General features: G+C 49.2%; 1 long non-coding RNA gene across 10 annotated transcripts in view; it reads left to right on the top strand.

Annotated features, from left to right (window-relative positions):
* The window catches only part of LOC114015953 (uncharacterized), a 142,065-nt gene extending 120,942 nt beyond the window's left edge, over window positions 1–21,123 (top strand). For 3 of the 10 annotated variants that reach the window (XR_008731213.1, XR_008731217.1, XR_003560157.2), the window contains one exon: window positions 14,112–21,123. This is a non-coding gene — a long non-coding RNA (uncharacterized LOC114015953). The remainder of the gene's footprint in view (window positions 1–14,111) is intronic. The other 7 variants (XR_008731221.1, XR_008731220.1, XR_008731219.1 and 4 more) reach the window with 7 other exon arrangements.

Here is a 21,123-nt window from a genome sequence, read left to right as displayed (position 1 = left end):
GCGGGCTGTTTGGGGGGGATTTTTAAAGCAAGTTTTGTGAGCCCATCTTGCAGCAAGAGATGATTTCCATGCATTTCTGACAGAGAAGGTGGTCAGATCGAGGCCAGCTTGGAGAAGGGAAAATGCCTATAGGTTACTGGCGATTTGGCAGTGGCTGTGTCACCCGCAGGCTCCGCACCCATTGCAGCTGTGATGCGTGGAGGTAATGGCACAAGGACCACGTGGGAGCTTTGCAGGAATAACGTTGCTTGAAGCAGAATGGGGAAGGCAGGAGGTAAATACTATCCTCTTTCCCAAAGATTTAATTAGTTTTGTGGCAAAGGTTGCTTTGGGTCTTGGCTCAAGGGTTCCATAATTTTAAGACTGGCCTTTTTGGTGCTAGTACCTAAGTTATGCAGAAGAGATCCCCAGGTGTTTCACCATGTCAAGTGTCACAAGATGCTCTGATGAAACTGTAGTGGTCTATCATGTATACGCTATTTGGTGGCCATCTAAGAAGCAGATATCTGAAGTTTAAATTTAAACAGCGTCGGCTTTGCATGATGGCTTTAGGGGAAAACCTTGCAGCTGATGGGAAGCCAGCAGATGAATATTTGACACTTAAATCAAAGGAAAGTGACAGGTTTAAAGTCTGCCCTGGCATCTCACCCTGGCACACGTCATCCTCTAGGCACTAGGGCAGTCATGAAAACCCTGTTGTCACTTCTGCTCCTTCTCCTTATGGTCTCTCTAGGGTGTTGCTGTGCTGCTATCAACGTGACATAGAAATGCTTGTTGCCTTCCCCACTATCAATCACCATGGAAGGGGCCTTATGAACTTCAGGACACTCATGACAGTGAAGGAGCGTGTTGAGAGGATGTTCTGAGGTTGTGTCTTGCAGATCGATTCAGTGTTTGTTCACCGAGGGCGAGGTCGCCAGCTCCTCTGATCATATTTCCCATTCCCTCCTGGAGGAGCTGGGTTTGCCAAATGAGGCATTGCGGCATCAGGTTCTGATGGCAACATCCACGTGTGAGTGGGAGGGAAGCATCAGTCTCTGCAGTGCCTGTGTCTTGGTAGTGACAGTGAACAGAGAGGAGTTTTATCGGCTGCTGGGATTCTGGGCACTGTGTTGGAGAGGGGTGTTTGGTGATTTGTTTGCCTGGAGGTTTGTCAAGGTTTCTGGGTCCTGTGGGTTGTGATTATATGAAGGAAGGCTGAGATAGTTGGGGTTGTTCAGCCTGGATAAAAGAAGGCTTCAGGAGACCTTATTGTGGCCTTTCAATGTATAGCAGAGAGCGTATAAGACAGATGGAGACATTTTACCAAAGCTTGTAGTGACAGAGTGGGGGGCACCGGTTTATACTGAAAGAGGATAGATTTAGGCTGGACATAAGGAAGAAATTTTGTATGATGAGGGTGGTGAGGCGCTGGACCAGGTTGCCCAGAGAAGTTTTGAATGCTCCATCCCTGGAAGTGTTCAAAGCCAGGTTCGATGGGGTTCTGAGCAACCAGGTCTAGTGGAAGGTGTCCCTGCCCGTGGCAGGGAGGTTGGACTAGATGGTCTTTGAAGCTCCCTTCCAACCGACATAATTCTGTCATTCTGTGATTTTTGTTTTCCTGTGTGGTGGTTTCCCGAAGTAGGGAGGAGGGAGAGGAAAAACAGAGGTGCCAGCTATGGGACTCACTTTTGTGTTGCCATCCTTGTAAGACCTGCCACTTTGGTCATTCCTTCCTGGGAAGCCAAGGCCCTTCACGTGCTGGGCCAACACCATTGTTTTTTTCTGATGATAATTCTGTATATCTGATGGCTGTGGCACTGCGAAACTGGGGAGTCCCAGAGAATTCCGCTTAACGCTGCCACCTTGAAATGTGGGGGAAAGGCATCCTTTCCTTGGGCTCTGCTCACCCATAGCGAATTCTTCACACTGCGAGGACAGTTGGCACAGTGGAAGGCAGTAGCTGGGATCAGGGGGGTCAGAAGCGGGGAAAATAAGCAAATTATGTCCTCCTGCTGCAGCAGAAGTATTGGCTTAGGGTCACTGTTATGGAAGAGGTGGGGAAGGTTTCATCCTGCATCGGACTCAGCCAGGAACCCTGTCCTGCTGTAAAAAACAGCTCTTTCCTCCCATTTTTACCAGCATTCTCTCTATCCCCCATGCACAGGAGCCTGTCCTGGGATGCAGTGTGGTGTTTATTTGAGTGAGGATGCTTCAGGGGCTGGGCAGGGGCAATTTGTGCCTTCCTGATAATGTGCCATCAAGCCTGCTTTGTGCCAGGAAGACCGATGAGGACAGGGAGCAGGGCTTGCTGGGCTGCACACCAAGCCGTGGGCATCGTGTAGCAGGGGAGACATGGGAGGGATGAAGTGAGCTATTGGGCATGTGGGTTACAAATGTCCCCTTGTCCCTCAGGACATGGTGGGGACCTATCACAGCACATGTGTGTGCATCCATGGAATTGCACAGGTGGTTTGTTGTCTCCAGTAGTTACCTGCACCAGTCTGGATGCTCAGGACTGGAGAGATTTGGGGTTGCTTTCTCATTACCTGCCATTATGCCTAGGCTGAGGGGCTGCAAAAGGAGAAAGCGACTAAGTTGGGCACAAAATCCAACCTCCTGTTTTCTTGGGCTGGCTGGTGCCTCTGGAGGTCCACGGGCCACATGAGCATGGGTTGATGAGCACTTGGTGAGCAGTCTTGTGACAGTACATGGGGAAGGTTGTGCCAGTGAGCTCAGGTCATGTACCTTTCAGGGTCACAGCACCCTCTCTCCCTTGTAGATGGTCCCTGATGCAGGTGTACAGGGGCTGGCTCTGCCATCTGCACAGGTTACAGTGGCAGTAGACTTCCCCCCTGCAAGGGGAATTTTCCCTGGCTGCCACAGAGGCTGAGCAGTTAGCTGATAAGCCTGTCCCTGGTATTGCCACAGATCTATAGATGTATCATGAACAAGGAGAAGGGGAAGCACCTGGAGATGCATCTGCATCAGACCATGTTGCACAACTGTCCCAAGTGGGCAGCAGCCCAGGCCAGTAGGTCCACCCAGTGCCAGCGTCGTGCCTGTATGGACTCACCAGGCTGGCTGCCTGTCCCAGGTAGTGCAGGCAATGTCAACCTGGGCAGGAGGCTGCTGCTGGCTTGGTTGTGTCTTAAAGCCTTGATCGCTGCCTGATTTCTAACCCCCAGCCTCCCCTAGCTTCACATTTTTCTTTGCATTCGGAGTTGCAGCCTGAAAACAGTTGAGCTAAACCCTGTACCCTAACGGTTGCTCATCTGAAAGTGTGGAGCCAGCTTGCAGCAGCTGCTAAAATAGCAGAACTAAAGTGGGGAATGAAAAGTGAGATGGTGATTAAGACCCGGTTTCCTGTCGCGGCCCCGCAGGGCTCCTGCCGGCGATGGAGACGTTGGTGGCGGTGACAGCGGCGGTGTGAAACGTCCCAGCCATTGGCCTGGGGCTGGCTGAATCACTGGCGGGCTGGCCCGCGCTGCTTAGTTATCGGAGTGCTTTGTAGACATCGGTGGGCATGGTAGGCTGGGCTTGTGGACATGAAGAGGATCTTGTTTTAAGAAGCCAGGAAGGGTAGGGAGCCCACGTGGGGGGTTCTGGCTGAGTTGGGGTTGGAAGTAGCTCTGATGAGACGCAGGCCAGCCCCAGAGCAGGCTGGTGTTTGTTGCTCTGTAGTACCTAGAAGAGCTGAAAGTGTGCACAGGATCCGGGGGCACTGGGAACATCAGTCCTCTGGGCTTTTTTCTCCCATCTTTGACAATACATTACTTTAGACCTGTCACCTAGAATGGGCGAGAGGAAGATGCAAGGTAGAGAAATTGCTGCTGAAGTGGTGGTGACCCTCCCTTGCTGGTTCTGTTTGTGCCAGGGGCACAGGGATTGTTCACTTGTTCTACTGTTTGGCCCCTTATATGCCTCGGTGACATAAAAAAGCAAATGCATTATAATTAGTTTATATTTTTGGCTTGCTTGCATCAGATGTTTGTGCAAGGAGAAAACAGTTGAGTGTGAAGGGGATGCTGAGCTGTTTCTCTGAGGACACTATGCCACATGCAGTCACAGACACGCAGTGTGTGTTTGTTAGTGCCAAAGGCATCTGGTTTCTTTCTCACCCTGGAAGTGCGAATCGCTGCTGCCCTGTGTGTGCTCCAGCCACTCCTAGGTCCCTGCTGTAGAAGTATGAACTGGATGTCTTTCAGCAGTCCAGATCCCATCGCTGTAAACTGTGTCCTTTCTGACAGGAGCAATGATGTACAATGTGGAGATGGGACTTCCCTATACCACCTCATCCTCTGGAGAAAGCCAACCGCAAAACTCCCTGCAAAGAGGCCAGAACCCCATTGGCCCTGGCATTTGCTGTGTGCTTAGTGGATACCCTGTGATACCTCAGCAAAGGAGCAGCTGAACGGGCTCCTTGCTGCCAGAGATGGTGGCAGGTAGAGGGAAGGAGGAGAACAGAGAGAAGGTTGTTGTCTGGGTGCAGAACACCTGGAATCAGCTCCTTCTCCATTTTTGCAACAGGAGCCGTAGCTCCTTCCCCTCTCCGTGCCCCCTGTCATGGTTGCAGCCATGTGGCTTGCTGGAGGCAGCACTTGACCCAGTGTGCCAGGGGCTTGCAGCAGGAAACTGGAGTCTCTGCTGTGGTTCCACCACAGGCATGTGGCCCAGCAAGGAGGACCCTGGGCATGTCCCCTGCTGGGTCATTTCACAAGGAGCTTCCACCAGAAGATGGTTATTGCAGCCCTTCGACAGGGTGAGGGAAAGCAGGCAAGCCGAAATATGTGACCTTACCCGCATAATTGCGGTCTTCCTCCAGATAGGGCCTGCCTGAAGGGTTGCAGGAAAGATGTCCATCTCTTGTGACTGCTCGTATGAACTTTTGTACCCCTCAACAAACCACCTTCTATCTCTTTCTGAGTTTGAAAGTTACAGCAGTTCCCATCCACCCCGGTGCTAAATCCACCAGATTCTCTCACTCCCCTTGGCTGTGCAATGGAGGGTTGCCACTAAATCTGGCAGTGTGAGGGACCACTGCTTGAAATGTAGTGCCATGTGGTATTTGGTCTTTCTGCTGTCTGTCAACTCTTGCGGTCACCAGCATCTCCTCCAAGGCTGCCTCTTCCTCTGCATTCCTGTACTGCTGGGACAGGCTTCTGCAGTACGGAGGGTAGGTAAATAGGGTAGGTAAATGCCCTGCTCATACCTGATCAGTGTTAAGGAAATGTAAATTAAAATGCAAATGTATTTTTCACAGAGCAGGTCAGCGAATGGGAGAGGCTCTGGCAGTGGTGGTGTCAGGGAAGGCGTGCTGATTCACAGCAGCCAGGGTAATTGCCCTGAATCGGTATCCTCTACTCCCCATTTCTTTCCTTTGACCCAGAAGTATTTCTCTACTGGTGTGCAGCCTGGGGCGTGCATGGCCCACATGCAAAAGGCGAGGGAGGGGGCAGAGGGGAGAGCTGGCCCCGAGCTGGGCAGAGCATCTGGGCAGAGCATCACACATTGTCATTACTGTGTGGGGAGAGGGAGCTTGCTTACAGAGAAATGAATTCCTGCGCTCACGGAGAAACTTTTGTAACATCTGCTGCCATGGGGGAGAGGGGTATTTTACACTTTTCTGGTGCCTTTCATCCCAGAGGAGTTTAAAGTGCTTGGCTTTTCAGACTGCTTTCATAGTGCTGAGAAAAGGATGAGCAGTAGGTTTTGTGTGAAGGAGAGCAGCCCCTAACTGCTGCAGCTGCGGCGCGAGGAGCCGGAGATCTTCCAAAGCACCCACTTCTGCTGGCGAGCAATAACACCACAGCACGGCATTGTTTCAGGAGTCTGGAGGAAGAGCTGCCTAGGATTGAATATTTTAGGAATTATTTCGAGGGAGGATGGGCTAAAGGAGAGGAAATAGTGCAGATATGGGAAGGTAAACAACTGCTTTTTGAGCAGGGAGGTCAAGGATGGCTCTGAGGTAATAGCAAGGAACAGACTGTAGATGAATTTGCTGAGCAAAGTGCTGCCATCCAGATATAACCCTCTTCTCTCCTTGCCAGAGAGATCTTCAGTATCAAGCTAAGGAGGAAACAGTACTTGGTTGGAGGAAACAACATAGCCTTGGTCTGCTGGCACCTGGCAAATTCCTTAGCCCTGGTTCCCCAGCCCAGCAATGCTATGGAATACCTGAAGGATATGGAAAAGACAGCAAATTTGCACCAAGGATCAGAGGTGTGCTCTTCTGGGATGATCGAGGTGCCTTCAATTAAACTCCCACAGCCAGGAGTGGCGGTTTTGCTGGCATCTGTGAGTCACGGCACAGAAGGGCAGCAGGCTGTGCCACCGTTCCTGCCTTCCAGGCAGTGGTCTCAGAATAGGGAGGACATGGCAGAAGTGGAAGAGGTAGTGGAGGAGGAAGGATCTGCCACAGCGAAGAGGCAGGAGAGGCTGGACATGGTGGTCCCAGTGTCCGCATTGGGCTGCAGAAGATGACAGGTATGGGCAGCTTGCTGGTATCTCCCTGTGTCACCGAGGGTGCTGTCTGAATGGCAGCTCCACATCCTGTGGTGCTTTTCAAGAGCTCTGTGGCCATCCGCTAGCATGTCTTGGATTGCTTCTCTGGTGTGAGCCCATGTTCATGACCACATCCATCAAGCAGTGTAAGGAGGAGCTTGGGAGCTGCATGGGAGAGCAGCCGGAGGAGACCCTGGCTGGGGTGAGCCATCTCTGGTGGCCTCCCCGCTGCTTTCTGGCTTTGCTCAGGCTGATGGTGGAAGGTGGTGCTCACACCTTACAGCATGTCCAGCCCAGCCCAGGTGCTGCAAGCCATGCTTTGATATGCCTTCCTTTTGCCAGCCATGCCAGCTTGGCTGGCTTTCCAAGCCTGCGTTCTGTGTGGCGAGTGTCAGCAGAGGAGCCAAAAGGTCACCAGTGTGTGTTAGACTCTGTTTGCAAAGCCTGCAAGAAGATGGAAAAGGTTATTTTGTCTGGGGTGGGGGAGGAGGGAAGGGGTGTAAGGAGTGATGCCACGTGGGTTTGTTGCGTTCCCTCAAGGAGAACAAAGCATCTCTGCAATGACAGGAGAGCAGCAGGGAAATAGCCAAGAGATGAAAACCGTCTCGCCCCTTAGCAACCCACTATTGCATCTCTCCTCTGGTTTGTCTCTTCACCACCAACAGCAGGGAATAAAAAGCGGGGAAAAAAAAGAAAAAAAAAAAAAAGGCAGTGAGATGGGTTTTGAATGGATGCCAAGGTTGATTTAATTAGATGTATTGAATTTGTTAACTTCTGAACGACGTGGCTGCCGCGCAGCACAAATGACAAGCTGCAAGCGACAACGGCAACACAGCACCAACCTGCCAAAAGGTTCAGCAAAGCAGAAGGATTGACCTACTTCCATCAGCGCTGCAGGGAGCGCAGGCGAACGCCCTCCGCTCGCTGTCGCCGTGCTCCCCGGAGGGCTGCGTGTCCCTCCATGCAGGGAAGAGCTCTCCTGGGCTGGGGGGCTGCTGGGGAGCCCTGCATCACCTGTGGACTCCAGTGTGAGCCCAGGGCAGGGTAAACGTGTGCCCACAGGAGGCAGCTTGCTCAAAGCAAGGGCTGCTGCTTTGTGTGCTGTCTGCTGGCTTCTGGCTGACTGATTTTCTGCTTCTCCCACCTATTGCATCCTTAAAAAAAATACTCGGGTGTTCTCTGATAACGGGCCTAAATGCTGTTGCAGCTGATAAGGGTGATAAAATCACCCATGCACACTGCCATGGCAACCTACTGCAATTGCTCTTGGCTCTTGATGTGTCTCTGCTCTTTGGTGTGAGCATAGATGTGTGGGTTTGGCTGAGACTTGCCTGGGAATTACCCAAATCTGGAAGATTTGGCTTTGGTTATTGATCTCTGCCATGGATGCAGAGCCACTAGGCAGCTCCTGGCCTTGCCGGCAACCCCTCGGAGCAGGTTGTGCTTCCCCTTGCACCTCGCTAAGAGTCCTGGCAGTGTGTATGGTATCTCAAAATACTTGTCAGCACCAGGGAGGAGTCCTCTGAAAAATATATTTGTTTCCAAGTGAATTTCATAACGGCTAACAAGAGGAACCACCGGCTGTCTGCTCTCGCCCCCAGTCATGCACATGTGCGTAGAACCTGCCAAGCACCAATGTCCTTCCTGAAGGCAGTGACCACAGGATCCCTGTGAGGTCGGTGTGGTGCCTCCTGGCCAGGTAAGCCTCCCAGCTGGAGAAGTTCAACAATTGAGTTGCATCTCAATGTTCTGCCTCTGGTACCAGCCACGAGCTGAACTCCTCCCATTCATTTGGCAGTCTACTCTATCGCTCGCTACTGTCAATGCAAAAAAACGTCCTGTGAAATTGTGTCTGTCAGGCGGTGAAGAGAGAAGGTGGATTTCCTGAGCCACCAGCCTGTCAGTGATGCTTTTGTGGTAAGGAATGTTTGCCAAAACCTTTGGAGCTAGGACACCAACAGAGACATTTGTGAAGCACACAAGTATAGAAGTGCTGCATGAAACCATGGTCTGGGTTGTGTTGAAGATCACCATGTTACTGAACAAGATGCTGACATGGGAGGGAAGCTCAGACACACCATCAATCTCTTCTGATTATTATCAGTGTTAAGCCCAGGCTGGTAACCCAGGCCTATCGCACACATCCTAGGGGTAGTCACCCAGCGTGGTGGGGAAGTTGCTGTTTCAGTGGGGAAGTGAGGCCAAGTGGCATTGGGGAACTTGTCCAAGGTCATGCACAGGAGACAACCAGTTTGTTGTTTCCCACCATTGAAGCTCTGGCCTTTTCCTTGGGTGCAGTTTCTTTTCCACAGCACCCCTCAGCCAGAGCAGTGAATGGTCTCTTGAGTGGGGAGGTGAAAGAAGAAATGTTATTTCACTGGGTAACATCAGGAAATTATACGGGAAGAAGAAACGGAGGACAGATGGAGGGAACCCGGCTGTCTGCTTCTGTGGAGAAGACATCTCTTTGTAGCATTGAGGCTGCTTTTGGGATTCATGATTCAGCTTTCAAGTTGGTTGTTGATAGTTAGGATGTTTTCATTTTGACTTCATCTGTTGAAAAGGTGGTAAGAGCCCTGCAAGGGTGCATATCTCTCCATCAAGTATGACTAATTGTATTGGGACAGCCCCATGCGCGATAACACTTATGTTTTTCTCTAGAACAGCTCCATTACAGACTGCCTTGTAGCTGAGCCCCAGCGAGTGTTTTTATGGGAGTTTTGCTGATTGTGCAGCCCAGATAACCTGTGAGTGAGCAAACATGGAAAGCATTGAATATTCAGCTCAAAACCCAGAAGCGGATTTGTGTCGCTGCTTGTATGAACTGAGCTTTTAACCGTGTGTTGGCAGTGCTTTTCAGGAAACTCATCTCTTCTGAGACACATTATCTGGTGAGAAGTGCTCCAATTTTAAGACAGCCACCAGGAGCTCTGCAAAGGCCAGGGCTCATGGCTTGCCGCTGGTGTCTTTGCAGCTCCGTGTTGTGCTTTCCTTTCCCCATCTTCTCCAAACTCAGTCCATGCCAAACAAGTCTATTTTTAAACAAGAGCCAACACTGTTTTTTCTTAGCCTTGCACTCAAAAAACAACCTCTCCAAAAAAGCCAGCACATGGCAGAGGCTGGTAAATATTTTCTCTAGATGTTTGCTGTTGTTGATCCTGCTTCTGCAGGAACCCAGGAGTTTTGGTGCACCCTAAGGGCTGAATGTTAACTTCTTGTAGTTAAACTGGTTGCCCCTGCCTCATTGGATAACAGTCGTATGTATATACGCACGAAAGCCACGCTTATGTCCCTGAAGAAGTGTGTTGGCACAGATGAGCCTCTGACCTCAATATATCAGCTCAGTGGTCAACAGCCTCATGCAGAAAGAGCTTTGGTGTGCAACTCTTCCACTTGGCAGAGTTTAATCTTTGTATGGATTACAGCAGAAAACTCCCTACGAGAGGCTGCTCAGGTTTAAAACTGTGCTGGCCTTTGATGGAAATCATTGCTCCTCCTCAAGGAGGCTTGTAATCATCTGAAAGCTTCACTGAAAGCATGCGAGTGGGCAGCCTGTCCGACATAGGGAGACAGCAGAGACCTTCTTGGTCCTTCCTATGCCCCTTTTCCCAAGGAGGGAGGCAGGTTTTTCTGCCTGCAGCAAGGCATCCCTCCTGGTTTAGGAGTGCAAGACTGCGCCTATCACGATGCTGGCGTGGGGCCATAGCTTCTAGTTGGAGGTTAGAGGAATTGGTCAGTAGTAGTCAGAAGGCTGGTGCACCAGGGGGTAGTCAGTCAGTGTGGACCTTCTGAGGGCATTGACTTCTCACAGTAAACTCACCAAAGGACCATTTCAGTGTTCTCCTTTTCTTGCTATGTTGGCTTTGTTGTTGGAGGACTGGAGTTATCTAGCGAGCTTTGAGCACCTGAACAGAGTGGCAGAGCTTGGGATGTGACCTTGGCAGCTGATGACACCAAGGAGGAAACAGCACTCCTGAAAGTGTGAGAAAACTCTGGACACTGAGAGAGGGCACATGGCATCATGGCCATTTGACCATGATCTGTCCAGGGTGAGCTTACCCAGGAGAGGCATCCCTTGCAGGGGCTATTCCATGTGTTTGCAGCTCCTTAAGGATGTTGTCCCATGGACAGGAGTGACCTGTTGGCATTGAGGGTGGTTCCCCTTGCTCCTGTTGGATGCTCCGTGGCGGGAAGAGGAGGCATGCTGGCTGCCAGTTCGGCTCTAAAAACGATGTCTGTGCAAAGTCCGTCCTTGTCTGGACTCCAAGGGGCTGCTGTGCACAAGGCCTTCACACAGTTTCCTTAACAGGCTCCTTTTCACTTTTTCCAGGGACTTGCACTGTGCTTCGTTTCAGAGGGATCCAGTGAATTAGCATATTGTTGCTGCTGCCTGGGTAATTGCATGCCCAGGGTCTGCTTTGCTCCGACACAGTCTTCCCGGCTTCCCAGACAGAAAGCATCCTTCTCCTCTGGCGAACAAGGCTGCAAAGTATTGCCCTGAGACCTTGCTCAAAGGATGGAGGAAGGAGAGGGTGGAAAGAGGGGGGGAGCCTGTTTCTGAAGACATATCTGGCTTTAAGACCTCACCTATCAACGAGGAGGTGGAGATGAGGTTTTTAATCTTTATTTCTGTACCAAGGTACTGGTTTTGACTGAAGCTGTGGTTTCTCTCGCTGATTTGTGCAGACCTCGGTATGCATGCAGTTACAGAAATTTAGGCCAGCACAAGTCACTACAGGGGCTCAGAAACTGCTTGAAATTAGCCATCCTGGGTCACACAGGAGTTTCAGCAGGAGTTGAAACTGAGCGGTCTGATACCCTCTTCTGTACTGAAAATAAAACCCTATGAATAGGTAGGTATAAAAATGCTTACTGGTCTCACTTCCAAGTACAAAAAACCCACATGTGGATAAACCCTTTGAGCCCTTTAAGGCCCTGTGAGAATAGAGCACATCTTAAAACACTTTGGCGAGTGTATCTTCAAAGCTGGACAGGTTTCTTAATGTGGGTGCAGGTTTGCATTTTTGAAAGATGTTATTTTGGTCAAGCCTGACTTCTAGCTGGGAGCTGGCATCCCTTAGGCTTTGGTCTCCAAAAAGAAATGTGCTTATGTGCAGTGTGAGGAGGACAGCTTTACCCCCTAGCACGGTTTGGCTGTCAAGTAGAGACATGAAGAGGAGTGGGAGCATCAAGGCTCTGGGATAGAGGTGAGGAGATCGGTTCGTGGCTCTGCCATCAACCTCCTGGGTGACCTGGGGCGAGGAGATGAACCTCTCTTCCACCTCTTCCTCTCCTGCCCACCTGGTGCATATGACAGTTGCTTCATGCTTTGTATGGATTCTTCTGGGAAGGCAGAGCTCCGCAGTGCTGGCTGTAAGGTCCCTTTGTATCTCCTCGGTTGTAACATTTCGTGTCTCTGAGCCACACCAGTTATTTTGACTGGAAGGAAGACATTGCTCCAACACCCTTTACGACATGAGGGATGGAGAGGAGGAGAAGGCCATGCTGGCAGCGTAGCTTGCTTATCCTGCACCAGAGCATTGCAGCTTGCAGGGCAGAGGGAAGGCTTCTTGAGGGATCTCCATCCCGTGGAATAGAGGCTGTAGCCTTGGGCAGTACAGAGAGCCTTTTTATAGGCAGCACTATACACAGGGCTTAGGAAATCCTGCTTGTTCTGTAATGATGTGGGTGGGTGGGTGGGACTGCCCTCCAGCACTGCTCTGGTATGTGCTGCAGAGGTTCCTTGGCCGCTGGTGCCCAAACTGAGAGGGACAGTTGCATGTGGATCACTGAGGGACTGCATGCAGAAGTGTGGTTTGTCATGTTACAGGGGGAACACAAGGTACAGTGCCTGGGGGTACCTTCTGGGCCCTTGTGGTCATGGGATGTGGTGGTTTCTCTTTAACTCTTTTGCTTGGGGGATATCACAGTAACCAAGCACTGAGTGATTCCCACCCTTTCCTCTGAAGCCTCTGCACTGGTGGCAGTTAGGAGATGGCTTGTAGGACTGCAGGATAATTCAGGCTGAAAGGGACCTCAGGTGGGTCAGCTGTGAGATCAGACCAGGTTGCTCATGACTTCAGTCAAGTCTTGAAAACGTGTAAGGATGAGAGTGCACAGCCAGCTCCACAGCTTGACCTACCACATAGAAAAGTTTTTCCTAACATCCAGTCTGTACCACTCTTGTATCAAATAATGCCTGTTGTCTCTCATTCTTCTGTCAGACACCACTAGGAGAACCTGGCTCAGTGTTCTCAGTAACCTCCCTGCAGGTGCTGAGGGCTGCTGCTGGATCCCTCAGTGCCATCTCTTCCTCTGGCTGAATGAGCCCAGATCCCTCAGCTCGTCTTTCCAGGCAAGTCTGCCAGCGCCTGGCGATCTTGGTGTTCCTCCACTGCACTGTGCGCTGGTTTGTCAATGTGTTTCTTGTACAGGGGGCCCAAAACTGGATGCAGTACCTACATGTGTCTAACGAGGCTGAGATCTCTTACCTGTGCTCCCGCTCCTGCAGCCCAGGATGCTGTTGGTCTTTGCTGCAGTTTCTTCCCTAAAGGTTGCAGTTGGCCTGTGGTCCCCAAAACAGCCAGCCTAGCCCTCGAGCGGTGGCAGAGCTGCTCAGCTGGGACTCTGGGCTGTGTCTGGGTGATGTCTGAAATAGGACCTATCCCTGTGCTTGGAAAGCTGGAGTGTTTCTCAGCAGCCAGGAGGGAAGAGGAGCATGGAGGAGCCCTGGTTCCTCTTCTCACTGCTGATGTTGTGGGCTTCCACCAGGAGAGGGACCAAGCCCGGACAGATAAGGTGACGAACTGAGTTCTGCGGAATAACTCAAAGAGTTGTAGTGTTATAATTACCACCATCTCACTTACTCATCTGTGAAGCAAGTTTTTACTCGCCGCTGTGCTTCCTGTGGAGCGGGGACTGTTGATGGCCACAGAGAGCTGAGGTTCTGCAATACCACTGCAAAGGGTTGTTGAACAAATCTCACTCACTGTGCTCACTGCTGGGGACAAAATACAATTCCTGGTAGCCATGTATGGAGCAATTTTACACATATATGTGTATATCACATATTGAAAAAAATGCCGCAGTTTTATTTTTTGCTGCCAACAGTTAATGTATGAGTTTCAGAGCAGGCAACCTATATTCTTTAAGACCCAAGAGCCTTGGGAAAAGATTGATTTATTTTTTTTTTTAATCCTGTACTAATTTTAAAAGTGCTGGTTTTTTTAGTGCAGTGTGATAGAAATAAAAGGCAAAAAGGAGAAAGAAAAGACAGAAAGACCTGTACAATTGTTTTAAAGGTTTTCTGCTTTTTCCATTCATGTTCTGTTCAGGAAATGAGACCGACTATATATAGGATAGGAATGAAGCCACATAGCACAAGCCACTGTCAAGTTCACAAAGTGACCACATTGAAAAAGTAGTGAAAAATGTGTTCTTACTAGCACCTTCCTAGCTCATAGGAATCCTAGCTGTGGCTTGCAATTGTAGTAGGGTGAAGATTTGCATTTTCAAGTTGGCGGTTTTCCTTTTTACTCTTCCACTTCCTACAAGCTAATTCAGTGCCGTGTTAATTGTAAATCTGGAATGCAAATCAACTCACCTGCTTGTTTTTCTTTCGTTTTCAGGTTTTCTAACTATGGAAGCTCTCCTGAGGAGCTGCATCATGCGCTGCTGCCCCAGGGATGGGACACAGAGCTGGGAGTGAGGAGGAACTCCAATGTGCCGCTGCGAATTGCTTTTGTCAGGAGGGAGGCTTTCTGGCATGTCATGCGGTGCCGAAAGCCATCCTACCCTTGACAGCAAAAATCCTTATCCTTCTTGTGTTTTTTTCCAGGACAGCTGATATTTCCTGTTAGAGATGCTTTGTATGCAAATCAAAGTGTTAAAAAAAAAAAAACAACCAAAAAAAAGTCCTGAAAGCAATCACACCCATAAACTTGGACCACCGGGGAATTCCTGCTTATCAATTTTTTCTTCTTTTCAGTTCTGTACAAGATACTTCTTTTCCTGCTTTTTCTTAGTCTTTAATGTTTGTCCTGCCAGACCTCTTGGTTATGACCTACCAGTGCTGCTTGGATTTTGCAGGGCTTTGTGTCAGTCTGCATGGACAAAAGGCTGTAGGTGCTAGAAGTCGGGGTTAACAGTCCCTGTGTTTCAGCTTTGCCCTGCATTGCGGTGGTGCTTTCTGGTGTTCAAACTGGACATGAATCTCACGCTGCAGATTGCCATGTGCCTGTGGTGATGATCTGCCTGGGAAGGTGATCCCAGAAACCTTCAGGAAGGTCAGGGGAGGAAGAGGGGAGGTAGAGAACAAAGAGAAGCCAGCAAAAGTTTATTTAGGAACTTAAACAGGAGCAGGATTTGACCCTCCTGAAGCACCTCAAGAGAGGCCATGCTTAGCACTGCACTAATGCAGCAACACGAGTTGGTCACCTCCTCGCTCCAGCAAAGCAAATTTGTATCTGCCCAGCCTGTGCCCTATAGGTATCCCTATAAGTGCAGGGGGCTGGTCAAAGCCTCACTTGCACCATGCTCCCACCCTGCTGCCAGCAGCAGCACCACACTGATGCTAGAACAAGTTGTGAGGGTGAAAAAAAGACTTGTAGAAGCAATGCAAGAAAAAGACGTGTCAGAGCAAGAGAGAGCTGCACCACTGCATGGCCTAGAGAATATTGTTGTGTGTGTCCAGAGATACCCGCTGCAGCCCGGGTCTTGTTGAATCACACTGTGGTTGCTCTGGCCTTTGTGTGGGTAACGGTGATAATCGTTGTATGTGGTGTTGGGTTTTGTTATTTGGTTTTTCTTAAATGTAAAATTAACAGTCAAATTGGCGTTGGTAGGGCAGCGAGCCTAGTGCGGCTTTTATCTACCCTGAACCTGGGGACAAAGGAGGGGAGGGAAAAGGCTTGACCAGTTTGGCGGCTGTGTACATAACGGTCCTGGAGTTCAAAGCAAAGGACACAACAGTCAGATACACAAACCTGCCTGGGGTTTGACTGATAAGTCACATTTCAAAGCGAAAGGCAATCCTGAAGGGGGGTCTGTTGAGTGGCTGAAGCCTCCAGTGCTGAGTCCTCTTTAAAAGGGGGTTTCATAAGGAGTAATATGAACAGAAATGGCTCTTTTGTGGTTTTATGCATTCCAGGCATGCCAGGACTGTTCCTGTCAAGGATGGGCTGTCTCTGGGGTTTTGGGTTCTTCCCCCCCCCCCCAAAAAAAAAAAAAAAAAAAAAAAAAAAAATTGCCACAAACTAGCAGCTAAAATGGTGAAAAATAAATGAGAGTTTCAGAATCATTACAGTAGCAGTAATGGAAACTGTGAGGCTTATACTTAAACTGGCTGTGGCGTTTCACCGTATCGTCTACACTGCTGAGCTGCTGGGATCACTGCTTTTGCCTGCTATGACTGCTTCAGGGTGGATTATTTGGAAGCAGAGCTTTAACTGTTGGTTCCCCAGAACCTGAAAAATCTGTGCTTTAGGCTTTTTTCAGAAGCAGTGCCTTTTCAGCTGAACCACTGCTAAGTATGAATCCCTTTACTGTCAGTGCAGTTATGTGGACATACAGCATCTTTATGTCATGACAGCAGCATTAATTTCTGCAGGTCTGTGGGTACAGAAATGGGATCCAGCTACTCCTGTTTCAGGTGCACTTTTGGTTTCAGGCAAGCTGCGTGAGTTTGGATTGCACCTGTACACTTTGACACAAAACAGGATTTTAAATGATGTGAGAGCTTCCATGCACAAAATGACAGTGCCTTAAACCTTAAAGAATTGCGGCTGACCTGTGCCTTAGAAGAGGCTGAAGGTTCACATGTGATAAAGCACTAGATGGTTTGTGTAGACCTGGCCTGTTAGATGGGTGTCTTAATGCACAAGCCTACACGTCCAGTTCTTGTAGGCATGTGTGCTGCTCCTGTTGCCGTAGTCCTGTGTGCCATGGAGGTAGCAGGAGCTCCCAGGTGGCTGAGAAAGCCATGGACAGAAGTGTTACTGCCATCACCTTTCAAGCTTGGGTGCTACAGGGAGTATGGCCATAACAGTGTGTAATTAAGTGTGGACCTCAAATGCCCCTGGGACACCCGGCACAAACACTCAGCACCTTTATGAGCAGCACCACACTGATTACCTCTATGGGCTGGAGCTGCACCTCTGCGTGCTCTGATGAGACTAATCCCTCCATGCAGGGAGCAGAAAACTGAGCCAGGCTCATCCTGGCAGAGGCTGAGCCATGGGGCCATAGAAAACTGCCCAGAGAATTTGCTTTTCAGCCTGGGTTTGGCCATAGCACGAGTGCAGGTGGAGGGTAAAATGCAGAGGGTGAGAAAACATCTCTTAGAAGGTGGCAATAAAAGGCATTGTTGAAATGAATCATCTGGCTTGGTTTTATTAAATATGAATATGGTTATTAGTGATGAACAGGGATGGGGTGGATTTACGACATGGTGCCTGAAGCCCCTTCCCTCCCTCCGACACAGGCTGATGTTACAGAAAAATCTCAAGGCTGTCACTTGGGCTGTTGTAGGTCTGTGGGTGAAGGAACTTTAATCACTGGGGTTGTTGTCAAATGCTGCACTTTTAACAAGATACAAGAAATTAAGATCTCACGTTAATTCAGTGCTCAATATAAATATTTTTCACCTGAGAGGTGTCTGGGCTTGTAGCCTTCTGGGCTGCTTGCCATTTTGGGTTTGTTTCTTTTTCTTTTTCTTTTTTTTTTTTTTTTTAAAAAAAAGAGGGTTTTTTTATTCCATCAGTGCTTCCAACCACAGAAATTTGGAAACAAAAAGTTGGAAGGTGTAGTCAGTAGCGAGCTGTCTTTTACTGGGCCTGTCTCGCAGAGGAGGTTTTGAAGTGGATTTTGCTGTGGCCACTCAGAGTCTCTGCTGTGGAAATATTTATCACTGTGAAACTGCAGCAAGCTTTGCAAGTGGCAGAAAAACCCTACTTTTGTAACCAAATAAATGTGTTTTCCTTACAAGTTACACAGATAGGTGTATGTGGTGTATGTTTGTAAAATTTTTTGTTTTCAACCGAAATTGCTTTTCCACTGTGTCATCTAGAGCGGGAAAACAAGTAGACCTTGAGCTGCATTTTAATGTAGGTTTCATCCATTTGACTGCAGCAGAAAGTTATGTTGGGATGCTCTGTTATCCTTCTGGTGTGTCCTTGCTTGATATTTTGTGCTTGAGAATCTCCATTTTCCCTCTCTTTGATGGTTTGAGAGTTTTGATAGAGAGGGCAAAAAACGTATAAAAATTTTCATGTTCTTTGGAAGGCTCCAGCAAGTCATGCAGTGGTGAAGAGATGCTGACAGCCGGTGGAAGAGCCAGTTTTTGACAGCATAGGAAGTGATTAGTGCCTCATTTGATGTCCTCACATCAAAGCTGGATGGTATGTATATATTTCAGTATGTGTGGCAAAAGCAACTCTACCTTAATTATTGTGGGCCTTCTGTGACCACAGGAATGTATGATGCCTAACGCCAGCCCTGATAGAACAAATATCTGAGGACCAGCTCATCACTGCAGCATAGCCAACTGTCTATTCTCTGTTCCCTGTGGGAATTGTGCAACATGGGATCCTACAAGGCAAAGACGGGGGTAAAGCTCATCAGGCAGCACATGTGCTTTTGTTAGTGTCCAGTTACTCCATCTGCAAGCCAGTGAAGCTGGGGCTGCAGGAGCTGGCAGTAAGGAAACGCCGTAGTTGCCTGGCTGCGTAGGAGTCCCTGAGCTCCAAATGTGGCTTCTGACATGGTGCCACTCAGCACTCGGAGGCTTTAGCAGCTCAGTGCACATCCCTGGTTGTATGCCCCAGGCTTGGCGTGTCTTTGTGGCAGCCTGGACCCACTTTTCTTTGCAAGAAAGAGCTCCAAGACCCTTCCTGTCCTACAGCAAGGCTTCTATCCAGACCTCAACATGGTCTTCAGTCAGGGTTTGCAGACTAGGCTGGAGCAATAGGCAAATGTTCTGTGGTGAGGCCATGGTACATGGGACAAGATGATTTGATGCGCCCAAGGCTGTTTTCTGTCACTTGCCAAATGGCATAGGACAACTTGTACCCGTAGGGCATAACCTCTACAGCTTTTCACGTTGGGGGACTGCAACCAGCTGGTCATTGGGAATAGCCCATGTTGGCTGCTGGTCTTCATTCAGGAAGGTGCTGGTTGTCATGAGCCAGGAGGGCACGAAGGAGCGTTGTAATGGCAGAGGTGATTTGTATACCGGTGTCTGGCAATATTCCCTCACACTGTTGAGTAGTAAAGATGTAATCGTTTTTGCACTGATTAAATAGTGCCAGTGCAAAAAAAACCCCTCATTTATGCTCATTTATGGCAGTTGAATGAATTGTGTTGTAATTGGGAACAAAGAATTCAGGTTCTGACTAAAGCCTGAGTGAGGCTGTCGGGGGAGCACGGTGTCAGGGAGGGACTTGAAGGGGTTGTCCTGTAATCCTGTGAAAGTGACCTCTCGGTGGAGCAGTGGGACAGAAGGGATCTCGCAACTGGAGAGCAAGAAGGAACAGGGAGATGAGTTTGTCCCTTTAAAGGGGGACACACTGACTGGTACCTGTGCTTGACAGAGTATGGGGAAATGCCAGGAAGAATTCAAAGGAGAGCCATGAATGGCTTGGGATTACCAAACCAGAACTCCAGGTTTAAGGAGCTTAGTTTATTTGGCTAATTGGGATGAAGGCTGGCAAGGGGGTGACTTGATTGCCGCATCTAGTGGAAGAAAGCTTTGATCAGGAAGCTCGGGAAGGAAGGAATCCTTGGAAGTTTTACGCCTTCTTCCCTGATTTTAGAGGAAATCTCTCTAGGGTGGCAGCTTTAGTCTAAAATACTGAGCTTATTATGTAGAGGTCTTGTGTGAAAGGGACTGGTCTGCAGAGTACTGAAGGCAGGATGGATCATTTGAGTCTTTGTCTTTATGCTCAGAGCTCTAATACTCCCCAGCATCTTCCTTCCTCTATCCCTGGGGTAGGGCAGTTCTCCCGCAATGCTGGGCATAGCTGAAACTATCAGGTCAAAACGCTTTGGAGCCATCTCATCTTAAGGCAGGCATCTAAAACAGGTGGGTTTCCCTCTGGTAATGACTGTTGTTCTCCAGGGACTGTGGGGGGAGGCCAGAAGCTGATTGAGATGTGGACTGGTACATTGTGGATGTCTGAGGCTGCACAAAGATGAAACCCCCCTCTCACCGCCTGCGCGAGTGAGAAGGAGCTATTAGCACAAAGCACCTAATGAAGAGCCATCTGAAACCATTTGAGATGAAAATAATACGGAAACTTTTAATCAGCTTGCAGAAGCTGAACAGTCCCTGGAGGTCCTGTACCAAGCCTGACCCACTTGCTAGGTCCCAGTGGTGCGACACCGGGCGCCCCTCCACCTGCCTTTGGAGGAGGGAAGGGACAGCGATCTAAAAAGAGACAAGCACAGGGGAAGGCAATGAGTTGTAAGACTTTATTAAGAACGAGTTGGGGTATTGTGATCATTATTAAATGCAAGCCTGCCTTCTGCAGCATTGCTTTTTTTGAGCTGCTGAGAAAGGAGGCAGGTATTTGGAGAGATTCGTTTTCAACCCAGTTAAATGATTTCCCAGTTCCTTCTCTGCACCCCTGCTTACCACATCCCAGTCTCTCCAGCTGTGCCATGTTTGGGAAGCGGCTGTGAGCGTGTGTCCTCGGGGCTGAGCCCCAGCACTGTAAGTGGCCTGGTATCAAGGGCTACTCCCATCCCTGTAGGCTGTAGCCTGCTTTGCAGTGAGGGAGGGAGGGCTGTTGGACTGGCACCTAGCAGCATGACTGTTCTGCCAAATGTCCCCGTTTGCTGGCAGGACTGCCTGCAGCAGAGGCTCGTGAGGAACCCAGGCTCCCATCCCTAAGCTTCCTCAAGGAGGTGTGACCACTTTGACACAGGTTCAGATTGGAACATCTAAGTGGACAAAGCAACAGTGGGTAAAAATCAAATCCAAAATCTCTGAGCTTTGAGAAGATGATAGCAGTGGACTATTTGCAGCAAACTGTAATCCATATCCCCTTCCAGGAAGATGTTGCTGGGAAGACAATGCCCACATGCTCCTTGGAAGGGCTTGCTGAACTGCCAGACGAGCACCGAGCTTTCACCCACCTGTGTGTACCCATCCCACAGGCTGCAGCTGGGATGCCGTTTGCCCTCGTTGGACCCCAGGAGGATGCAAGGTGCTGGCCTGCGATGCTCCAGGGCCTTCGGACAACACTCCAGAGTTGTGAGAGCAAACACTCCAAAAGTGAGAGCAAACCACTTCCTCCTGTGTACAACACACCTTGATTTTCTGAGTTTTTTTCTTTTTATTTCCTTTTCACTGACTGACTGAAGTACAAATCCCTTTCACCTATTTGACATTCTTTTTTTTGTTGTTTTTATTTTTTTGTGTTTGTTTTTTAACTGATAGGGTTAACGATACTATTATAAACCTAACATTCATGGTATGTTTTTGAGTTATCTGAAAAGTGTGAGTCGTTACATAAAATGTGAGAATAGTTGGGATTGTGGGATAATTTTTTTTAATCCCTGAATTTCATTCTCAGTTTTGAATGAATCAAATGTATTTCACGGGACTGAAAAAGCTGGGATTTCCCCCCTTTTCTTTCTGCA

The sequence above is a fragment of the Falco cherrug genome, chromosome 3 (assembly GCF_023634085.1).
Source record: "Falco cherrug isolate bFalChe1 chromosome 3, bFalChe1.pri, whole genome shotgun sequence".
Classification (NCBI taxonomy): domain Eukaryota; kingdom Metazoa; phylum Chordata; class Aves; order Falconiformes; family Falconidae; genus Falco; species Falco cherrug.
This window is presented reverse-complemented; position numbering and strand designations above follow the sequence as displayed.